General features: G+C 60.8%; 1 long non-coding RNA gene across 1 annotated transcript; it reads left to right on the top strand.

The window, feature by feature from the left end:
* Window positions 1–4420: 4420 nt before the first annotated feature.
* On the top strand, window positions 4421–5633 carry LOC145521281 (uncharacterized). Its single transcript, XR_014065289.1, has 2 exons — window positions 4421–4569; window positions 4758–5633. It is a non-coding gene; the product is annotated as an uncharacterized LOC145521281 (long non-coding RNA).
* Window positions 5634–9350: the final 3717 nt, after the last annotated feature.

Here is a 9350-nt window from a genome sequence, read left to right as displayed (position 1 = left end):
GTGTGACAAGCACAGCAACAGGGTTGGACGCGTAGCGGCCATCTGGACACAGCGGCCTGGACCAGCTCCGCAGGCAGCAACACCTCCGCGTCTGTCCTGCCAGGGGTCCACTCTCACACCTTCTTGTGTCCCTGCTGGGTCGTGACAAATAGCACGAAGCGAACGGGCCTCCTGCTGGCCGCGGGTGCTCCCAGCAGCTGTCCTGAGTCCCCGCCCTGGACGCGATGGCCAGACTCAGACTCAGGTCCCTCCTTCATAAGTAAGCAAGGCCGACCCTCCCCAGAGGAAGGAGGGAGGACGGAGCCAGCTTGCACCTCACCCTGAGGTGCGTGCCCCTGAGGCTTCCTCGCCCCGAGGCTCCCCGCAGTGCCATCCTCTGCTGACCGCCGCCCTCACGGCCCCCAGCCCCGCCCAGACATCCCCACTCTCAGCCTGCCCTCTGATCGCTCTCCGTTCCCTTCATGCTGCAGCTGGTGCCCTCAGCTGTTTTGCACCCATTTCACCAGCCTTCTTCCTCCCGGGAACCCTCTGCACCGCGTTTTCCTTCCCTCCTCTGAGGTCAGGAGCCTCGCCTGGGGCTCCGCACCCCTGTCCGTCTCACCTGCTCCAGCACCCCCTTCCTTACTCCGCAGCTTCTCCTGCAGACACTGAGCCCTGAGTTGCAGCGGTCCCCCTGGCCCCCCACTGAGCTCTCCCCAGAGCCCCTGCCAACCCCTCCCCTTCTCCACTGACCCCCCGGGACACAGTCTGTGCTTCCTGCCTCCAGCACCCTCCCACCGGCCTGACCTTGACTGCCGGAGCCGTGGATGCACCCAGGCCACTTCAAGGGACATTTCTGGGTCTTGTCTTCCTTTGAACCCCCAGCCTCCCCGGGACCTCAGCTGGTCCTCGTCAGCCTTCCTGGCTCTGCTTTCTTCCATCTGTCATTCCTCCCAGGGCCTGTCCTCACCCCTCTCCTCACCCAGCAGCCCCCAAGGCCAATGTGATGACTCCAGCCCAGACTATAGGTGGCGAAGCTGGAGACAGTGGGAGCTTGTTACATCCGGGGACCCTGCTCACCCAGACTCAGTGTCTTTCGGAAGGCACTTCCTGCCTTTGTCTCTGTGGCCTTTCGGGACTCTTCAGTCTCCCTGGTAGAATGTCTTGCCCATAGTGGAATGAAATACTTATTTTTTAATTAGTTATGTCATCTTAGTATGTAACTTTCATCTAGGGGGCTTCCCTGATAGCTCAGTTGGTAAAGAATCTGCCTGCAATGCAGGAGACTCTGGTTCAATTCCTGGGTTGGGAAGGTCTCCTGGAGAAGGGATAGGCTACCCACTCCAGGATTCTTGGGCTTCCCCGGTGGCTCAGCTGGTAAAGAGTCTGCTTGCAATGCAGGAGACCTGGGCTAAATCCCTGGGTTGGGAAGATCCCCTAGAGGAGGGAAAGGCTACCTACTCCAGTATTCTGGCCTGGAGAATTCCATGGGGTGGCAAAGAGTTGAGCAACTTTCACTTTCATCTAAGCCAGAGAAATCAGAATTATCAACTACTACAAGGAAGAGAAAAAGCAAGAGAGTTCCAGAAAAACATCTACTTCTGCTTTATTGACTACACCAAAGCCTTTGACTGTGTGGATCACAATAAACTGTGGAAAATTATTCAAGAGATGGGAATACCAGACCACCTTACCTGCCCCCTGAGAAAACTGTATGCAGGTCAAGAAGCAACAGTTCGAACTGGACGTGGAACAACAGACTGGTTCCAAATTGGAAAAGGAGTATGTCAAGGGTGCATATTGTCACCCTGCTTATTTAACTTCTATGCAGAGTACATCATGCAAAATGCTGGGCTGGAGGAAGCACAAGCTGGAGTCAAGATTGCTGGGAGAAATATCAATAACCTCAGATATGCAAATGACACCACCCTTATGGCAGAAAGTGAAGAAGAACTAAAGAGCCTCTTGATGAAAGTGAAAGAGGAGAGTAAAAAAGTTGGCTTAAAGCTCAACGTTCAGAAAACTAAGATCATGGCATCCGGTCCCATCACTTCATGGCAAATAGATGGGGCAACAATGGAAACAGTGACAGACTTTATTTTCTTGGGCTCCAAAATCACTGCAGATGGTGACTGCAGCCATGAAATTAAAAGACGCTTGCTCCTTGGAACAAAAGATGTGACAAACCTAGACATCATATTAAAAAGCAGAGATATTACTTTGCCTGACAGAGTTCTGTCTAGTCAAAGCTATGGTTTTTCCTGTAGTTAGGTATGGATGAGAGAGTTGGACCATAAATAAAGCTGAGTGCCAAAGAATTGATGCTTTTGAACTGTGGTGTTGGAGCAGACTCTTGAGAGTCCCTTGGACTGCAAGGAGATCCAGCCAGTCAATCCTAAAGGAGATCAGTCCTGAATATTCATTGGAAGGACTGATGCTGAAGCTTAAGCTCCAATACTCTGGCCACCTGATTCGAAGAGCTGACTCATGGAAAAAGACCCTGATGCTGGGAAAGGTTGAAGGTGGGAGGACAAGGGGACGACAGAGGATGAGATGGTTAGATGGCATCTCTGAATGTATGGACATGAGTTTGAGCAAGCTCCAGGGAGCTGGTGATAGACAGGGAGGTCTCGTGTGTGGCAGTCCACGGGGTCCGAGAGTCGGACATGAATGAGCGACTGAACTGAACAAGGAAGAAAAGAAACAAACAAGCGGAAACACAGGAATCTGACCGAGTAAGAACCAGGGCCCGCTGGGTCCATCCTCTCTACCTGTAAAGCGGCGGGACTGCGCCTTCACAGGGCTGCTGGGGGAATTCGTTCGAGATAATCCACCTGCGAAGCCCTGTAGAAACGGGGTTACTGTCTGATGGAGAGGAGAGGCCACATCGCAGGCCACACCTACTGGGGTGTGACCGAGCCCACGCCGGCTACACACCCTGCGGGGAAGGACCAGCCCCACCGAGACGCTCCCTCCCGCCCAAGGAGACAACTTCCTCAGGCCTCCTCAGTCCTGAAGGAGCAGTCCTACCCCGGGGAGGGGAGGCCAAGGACGTGGACGAGCGAGGCCCACGAGGTGCCCTGGAAGGAATGCCGCCCAGGTGCTTATACCTGTGCTGGGCCGCCTGATTGTAATCTGTGCCACAGGCTTGCACAAGGGCAGATTTACGAACATAATCTAAACCACTCTTCTTTTAAAGGAATCGAATGACATGTCAGAACTTTCCGCTTCTCCAGGCTCTTGGGAAAAACTTCAAATCTGATCTTGGATCGATGGTAAAGTGTCCTTCATTAACTCACTCTGGTTGCCCCTTTCCGGGGTCCTGGGGCCCTGGAGGTGTTCGTTCCCTGGAGGTGAAGCTTGACCCTAACACTGGGGCGCTACACACCGCCCAGGGATGCAGTTTGGCTGGAATTACTTAGTGCGGCTGTAAACTGGCTGTGGCCATGCTCTCGGGAGGCCTGCAACCCTGCGGGCTTCTCTCAGCCGTACAACCACCCTGCAACATCAGGTGGGAGTTGGTCTCTGCACCTCGTAATAAAGGTGAGCTTAGGAGACCTTTCCCAGAGCAAATCCTGAACGCTGTCCTCTGTAGGAAGTCACCCTGTCTGCACACAAAGAGCTTCTCAGGGCAGTCTGCTCTCAGCCTTGTGGATCAGCCTGCCAGACTGTCCTCCCAGGGACGGAGCTCCCGTCCACTGGAACCTGCCTCGCTGATGGAAACTCACGGCCGGGGACAGGCCCCGCCATACTTGCCGACAAGCTGGCGTGTCGCTCTTCACCCTCCCGGGAAGCCGAGCTCTGCCCACTGCAGGCAAAGCAGGAGGAGGGGACGGGGCAGGTCCCGCTGGGTCAAACACCACGGCCCGGGAGGCTTTCGCTGCCTCCCGCAGTCGCCTCGGCCTCGCTTTGCTAAAGAGCGCCACCCCGCGTCCCGACAGAGGAAGCACAGCTCCACGAAACAGGCCCAGCAAGTCACCAACAGCATTAACAGAGCTCAGAGCATCTCTGATGTGAGAAACCCAATGTTTATTCACAGGAGCAGATTCCCCACGGAATCCCTGGGAAAGTGTCCCCACCGACCCCTTCCACCCCCGGGTCCCCACCGACCCTCTTCACCCCGGGTCCCCACCGATCCCCTTCACCCGGGTCCCCATCGACCCCCTCCACCCCGCGTCCGCACGTTGAGGGCCGGCACAGGCAGGGCCTGCTCACAGTCGGCTCTGGCTCTGTTGGCACATAGTCCCGAGGACACCGCCCGGCCCAGGGCAGGGCTATTCTTAGCTCAGCAGGAGGACGAGGACTTAAGAGGCGGCAGCTGTGTCCTGTCCCCCTCGTGCACAGAAACGTCTGCAGACTCTGGGGCGGGGGTGGGGGCCCTCTCCGCACGCGCAGGGCGTGACTGCCTCCGAGTCTCCGCACCATCCTTCCTCCGGGCCTCGAGGAAGGCCGGCAGGACTAACGGATGGCCGCCCCGGTCGGGAGGGGCTGGCGCGCCCCGCACTTGCTGAGCACGGCACCCTAACCGGGAGGGGCCCTCCTCTGCACACGCCACCCAGGAGAAAGCTCGGGGCGTGAAGGGCCGAGCCCGTGAGTGATAGACAGAGCCAGGCTCTAGTCTGGGAGTCTCCGGGCTCGAGCCCGAGGCCTCCGACGCTGCGGCCGGCCCCGCGCAGCACCAGCTGCTCCCTCCAGGCCTCACTCTGAACAGCTCCGAGAGCTTGCCGCCTTGCGTGGGGACCAGACCTAGTTAACCTTCACCTCCTTCCTTTCCCCAGCAATTCCGTCGGCTGGAGGTACTGGGCTGGCAGAGGATGCAGAGTCCAGGCGGGAGCCTGGCACAGAGCCCCAGGCGTCAGGAGCCTATGGCCGCTTCTCAGCCATGACAGACGGTGTCACACCACGGCCCCTCAGAGCCAGCCCCAGCTTCACCGGCGACTCCTGCCTGTGCACTGTGGACTGGCCGGCCCCCTCCTCCTGCCCCCACCCTCCGTCCGAGGGTCAGAGCAGACATGGGACCTCAGCTGAGAACAACGCCCTTTGCCCCCTTGGCTGCGGCTGCTGCCCCCGGGGACACAGGTTTGCATCTACAGAGGCAGGGTCTTCCCTCCAGGAGCAGGTGGTCGGCAGGACACAGGCTGCAGGGAGGGGCGGACGCCGTGGACAGTGCCCGGCCCCACATCAGGCAGGAGCAATGCGGCCTCCAGAGGGCGAGCGAGCGGGCGGGCGGGCAGCAGCCACGTGCCCAGCGCCCGGCCCCCCAGCCAGCACAGCGCTCGTTGCAGGCATTGTGCTGCCGCCGTCCGCTGCACGGGACCCGCAGGAAAGGCCTGCAGATATAGTGACACCAAGGACCCACGCTGCTGGGGCCGGGGGACACGCGGACAGCACCCCCTGGTGTTGGGCGTGTGGTCACTCTCTCCCGCGGGAACTCAGCCCACCTGGAAGGCCAGGCGGGACACGTGAGAGTGGCGGGCAGGACAGGAGACCATCTCGGGGGAGCGGACGGAAGGCTGACTCTGAGGGGCTGGGGTTAGACATTCGAGGAGGGTTTTGGTGAGTGGACACGGCCTGTGTGGTGCTGGTGCTGAGCTGTCCAGGGGACCAGGGTCTGGGAACCATCAGCATAAAAGCAAGAGAAAAACAGCCTATAATTCAGAGCAGAGCCCACTGTACCCTGTGTGCCTCTCATGTGCGGGGCTGCTCACCTCCTGGGTCCACAGCACTTCCCTAAAGGGAAGCAATCTGGTCAGACATCTAGGGTGACGGGCTTCCATGGTGGCTCAGATGGAAAAGAGTCTTCCTGCAATGCAGGAGACCCGGGTTCGATCCCTGGGTCAGGAAGATCCCCAGAGAAGGAAATGGCCACCCACTCCAGTATGCTTGCCTGAAGCATCCCATGGACAGAGGAACTGGCGGGCTACAGTCCGTGGGGTCGCAGAGCCAGGCACAACTGAGTGACTACCACTTTCACTTTCTAGGTTGACAGAAATGAGACCTCCTGGAACAGTTCAAACGGGAGAAATTGCCTGGGACCTGATGAGCAGGTGGAGGCTGTTTACCAAGATGGGAGAGACTTGGGGGGAGAGGACACACTGACACTGAGATGCTGTCCAGGGTGTGGGGTTAATAAAAGGAGAGAGACTTTGAGTCCCCCGGAACAGTCCGGGGCCAGCGCGTGGGAAGCTGAGTCAGGGAGAAAGCAGCCCACAGGGCAGGCACACTGGCGTCAGAATCCCCATCAGCCCACGAGGAAGCCCCGAGACAGGAGTGGCTGCTCTGCTCTGGGAAGCGACGCTGACGCCCAAAGGCAGGGGGTCTCTCTGGGCCTGCTCGCCCTCCTGGTCCTGTGACGGCTGCAGGCAGAGCTGGTCAGAGACCCCCAGTCGAGAGGCCTCTGGTGGCTACCTCGACCCAGCGCCCCTTAGACAGACAGGAAGGGCAGCCTCCTCGATCCATGGAAGGGCTGGGGGGCCGGCTGCAAGCAGACGGGCAGAGAGCCCCGATCCTCCTGTGGCCCCGGCCCCAGCTCAGACCTCTTGCCGTGAAGGACGGTGGGTCCCCTGGCCCTCGGCCGTGGCGAGAAGGGCAACTAGAAGTAGGCAGAATGAACTCTCCCCATGACCATGAAGCTGGCAGCACGCTGAGAGCCACAGGGTCACGCGGCCAGCACGCAGTCACGGAAGGGAAGCGCGGACCGGGGGCTGAGGTAATCAGACGCGACCCCGACCGCCGACACCGCTCCGGGATGGATGGACACAGCCCCTGTCTGCGGTCAGCACCCCGGGGCGGGCACCACGCCACGCGTAATCAGACGCAACCCCGACCACCAACACCGCTCCGGGATGGACGGACACGGCACCGTCGATGGCGTGACACGGGCAGCAAACACGGCGGCCGAGACGGCCTGATGGAGCGCTGGACGGCCACAGGCTGCAGCGTAAACCCACCAGCAAGCGGGGCCCGGACGCCCTCTCAGGGGACGGACAGGTGGGCACCTCACCTGCCACCTGGACAGAGGAGACGCCCAGGGGCCTCTGCGTTCTGGGAGCAACGTCTACAGGACTGGTGCCTGCTGTGTGGCCGCTAACCGGTTCACCTACCAAGTGGCCGGTTTCGCATGAGACCCAGAGTAAGACCTGCAGGTGGACGTGAAAGTGGCTCTTACCCTGGGGTCTGGGTGCCACCAGGCCTGGTGGACACGCATCCGTGTGGACATGGGAGCCATGTGGAGCCACACACAGGCCCATAGCACAGACCTGGGGACCCCACACAGACCAGGTCCCCGCCTCTGCCCAGGGCTCCGAGTCTCCTGAGGGAGCCAGTCGCAGGCGCATCTGAGCCTTTGGGCATCAGGCAGCCCCCCCCTCACACCTCCTTCTCCAGCCACGGACGCCACTCCGCGCAGCAGGCAGCTCCGCTCGCTCCAAGGCGGGGTCAAAGCCACAGGCTCACTCCTCCCTGCGTGTACCTACCTGTACCCTCCCTGATGGCTGCCCAAGGCGTGACGAGTTCTGTGCTTTCTGCAGAGTCCTCGGACACCACCTGCAGGGCAAAGCTGCAGGGTGGCCCTGGGACAGCGGGCGCGAGGACCGCTCCAGGTCGAGCGCCAGGAAGGACACGCGGTGAGGGGAGACCCATAGGAAGGGAGTGCTGGGTCAGTGAGGTCAGCGGTCAGGAGCCAGGAGCAACGAGCCGGGGGGTCGACATGAGGGGCGTCAGGGGGTGAGGAAGAGGGAACGGCCTGCTTTCGGCATCAGGAGACGCAGGGACCCCCCCACCCCGTCACATCAGCCACCGGTGCTCAGCGAGGAGGGTGGCACCCACTCAGCACACGCTCCAGCCCCCAGAGGATGCGGCAGGGACGGCGGTGCCCATGGCTGCGTCCCGCTGAGAGGCCCACGGTCACGGCAGCAGGTGTGCAGGGGTGGCCCCCGGCCCCGCTGGAGCCATGGCTGGGGGCGGTGCACTGGGCACTGCTGGCCTGGACGCTTCTGTTCTCAAGAAAACGCTGCCACAGACGGGCTGAGGGCCCGGCGGCCTCACCAGGGAAGCAAAGGACAAAGGGCTGTGACTTGGGGGGCTGCTCCCCACACCCCTGGGGACAGCTGCGGCCCTGGGGGGGGCCTTGGGAAAGCTCTCAGCATCCCCGTTTCCAGGGGTAAAAGGCAATGGACAACAATAGTTACCAGAACTAGATTTCTAGTGGGAAAGCTCTTTGAGGAGGGAGGTTTGGGTCAACCTGCCAGGTGAGGATCCGCGACCAGAGGTGAGTGGCGGAGGGAGGCGGCGGCGATGAGACAGGAAGGCTCCTCAGCCCAGCGGCCAGCCCGGCCCTCAGGTCCCATGGTCACCGTGCAGCTCTGGCCGCTTCTTCCCTGCCCCCACCACCCCATTCCAGCGCCAAGACCAGCAAGGCTACGAGCGGTTATCCTCTAAGTTATAACTTGAGTCCAGCCTGGGGGCTGTGACCGACCACAGGACCTCCTCTGAGGGGAGGCAATGACGTGGGGGGTCTTGCGTCACAGCAGACAGAAGCGGGAGGCATCCCCGTCTTTACCCACAAGTTCAGTTACAAGGGGGTGGTGGCTGCTGAGCTGGAGAAGCAACAGCTGGAACAGGAAAGTCTGTGGTCACACGGCCCCACCCGCCCCACGGCGGCCTCCCCGCCGACCTCTGATGGCAGAGAGGCCAGAGCAGGACGCCCTTTCTGCGAGGCCAACTCACCAGCAAGGCCAGGAGGAGGCTGTGCAGCCAGCGGGGGAGGGGCACAGCCAAGTGGACGGAGACTCGGGATTCAGGGCACCCCTGCAGGAGCTCCTGGAAACCCACGGGCCTTGCTGCTGCCACCGGAGAAGACGAGGAGCTTCCCGCGGTGGCTGCCGGGGCCTCCCATGAGCCTGACCTGGGGAGTCTGCGGCCCGTCTCACTCTGTCCTCCCAGGGGCTGCACTAAACCTGCCAGACCTGGACCCCCGGGGACACGCTGACCAGCAGGCTTGCTGCCCAGGGCCTTCCCACCTCTCTCCAGTGAGATTTACATCCCATCAACCTCACCCTCTGCTCCAAGGACGGGGGTGACTGGCCCAAGCCCTCCTGCCATGCTCCAGTGGCTGGTCCAGGGGTGGACGTCCACCCAGCTTGACCCATGAATGCAGGGCAGGGTCCTGGTCATAGCTGTCGTTTCAAGATTAGCACTATGGCCAGTAAGATGTAGCCACCCATGCTGCGTGACAGCTGAGCAAGAAGCTGAGCGAGAAGAGTCTCTCTTCTGCACAGGACGTGCTGGGAGACGAGGCCCCAAATTGCTCCGGCCACGGCTTCCCAGGGATCCACCTGAGGCTCACACCAGCAGCCGGGAAAGCGACTGGA

The sequence above is a fragment of the Giraffa tippelskirchi genome, chromosome 9 (assembly GCF_054371585.1).
Source record: "Giraffa tippelskirchi isolate mGirTip1 chromosome 9, T2T-mGirTip1v1.2.pri, whole genome shotgun sequence".
In the NCBI taxonomy this organism is placed as follows: domain Eukaryota; kingdom Metazoa; phylum Chordata; class Mammalia; order Artiodactyla; family Giraffidae; genus Giraffa; species Giraffa tippelskirchi.
This window is presented reverse-complemented; position numbering and strand designations above follow the sequence as displayed.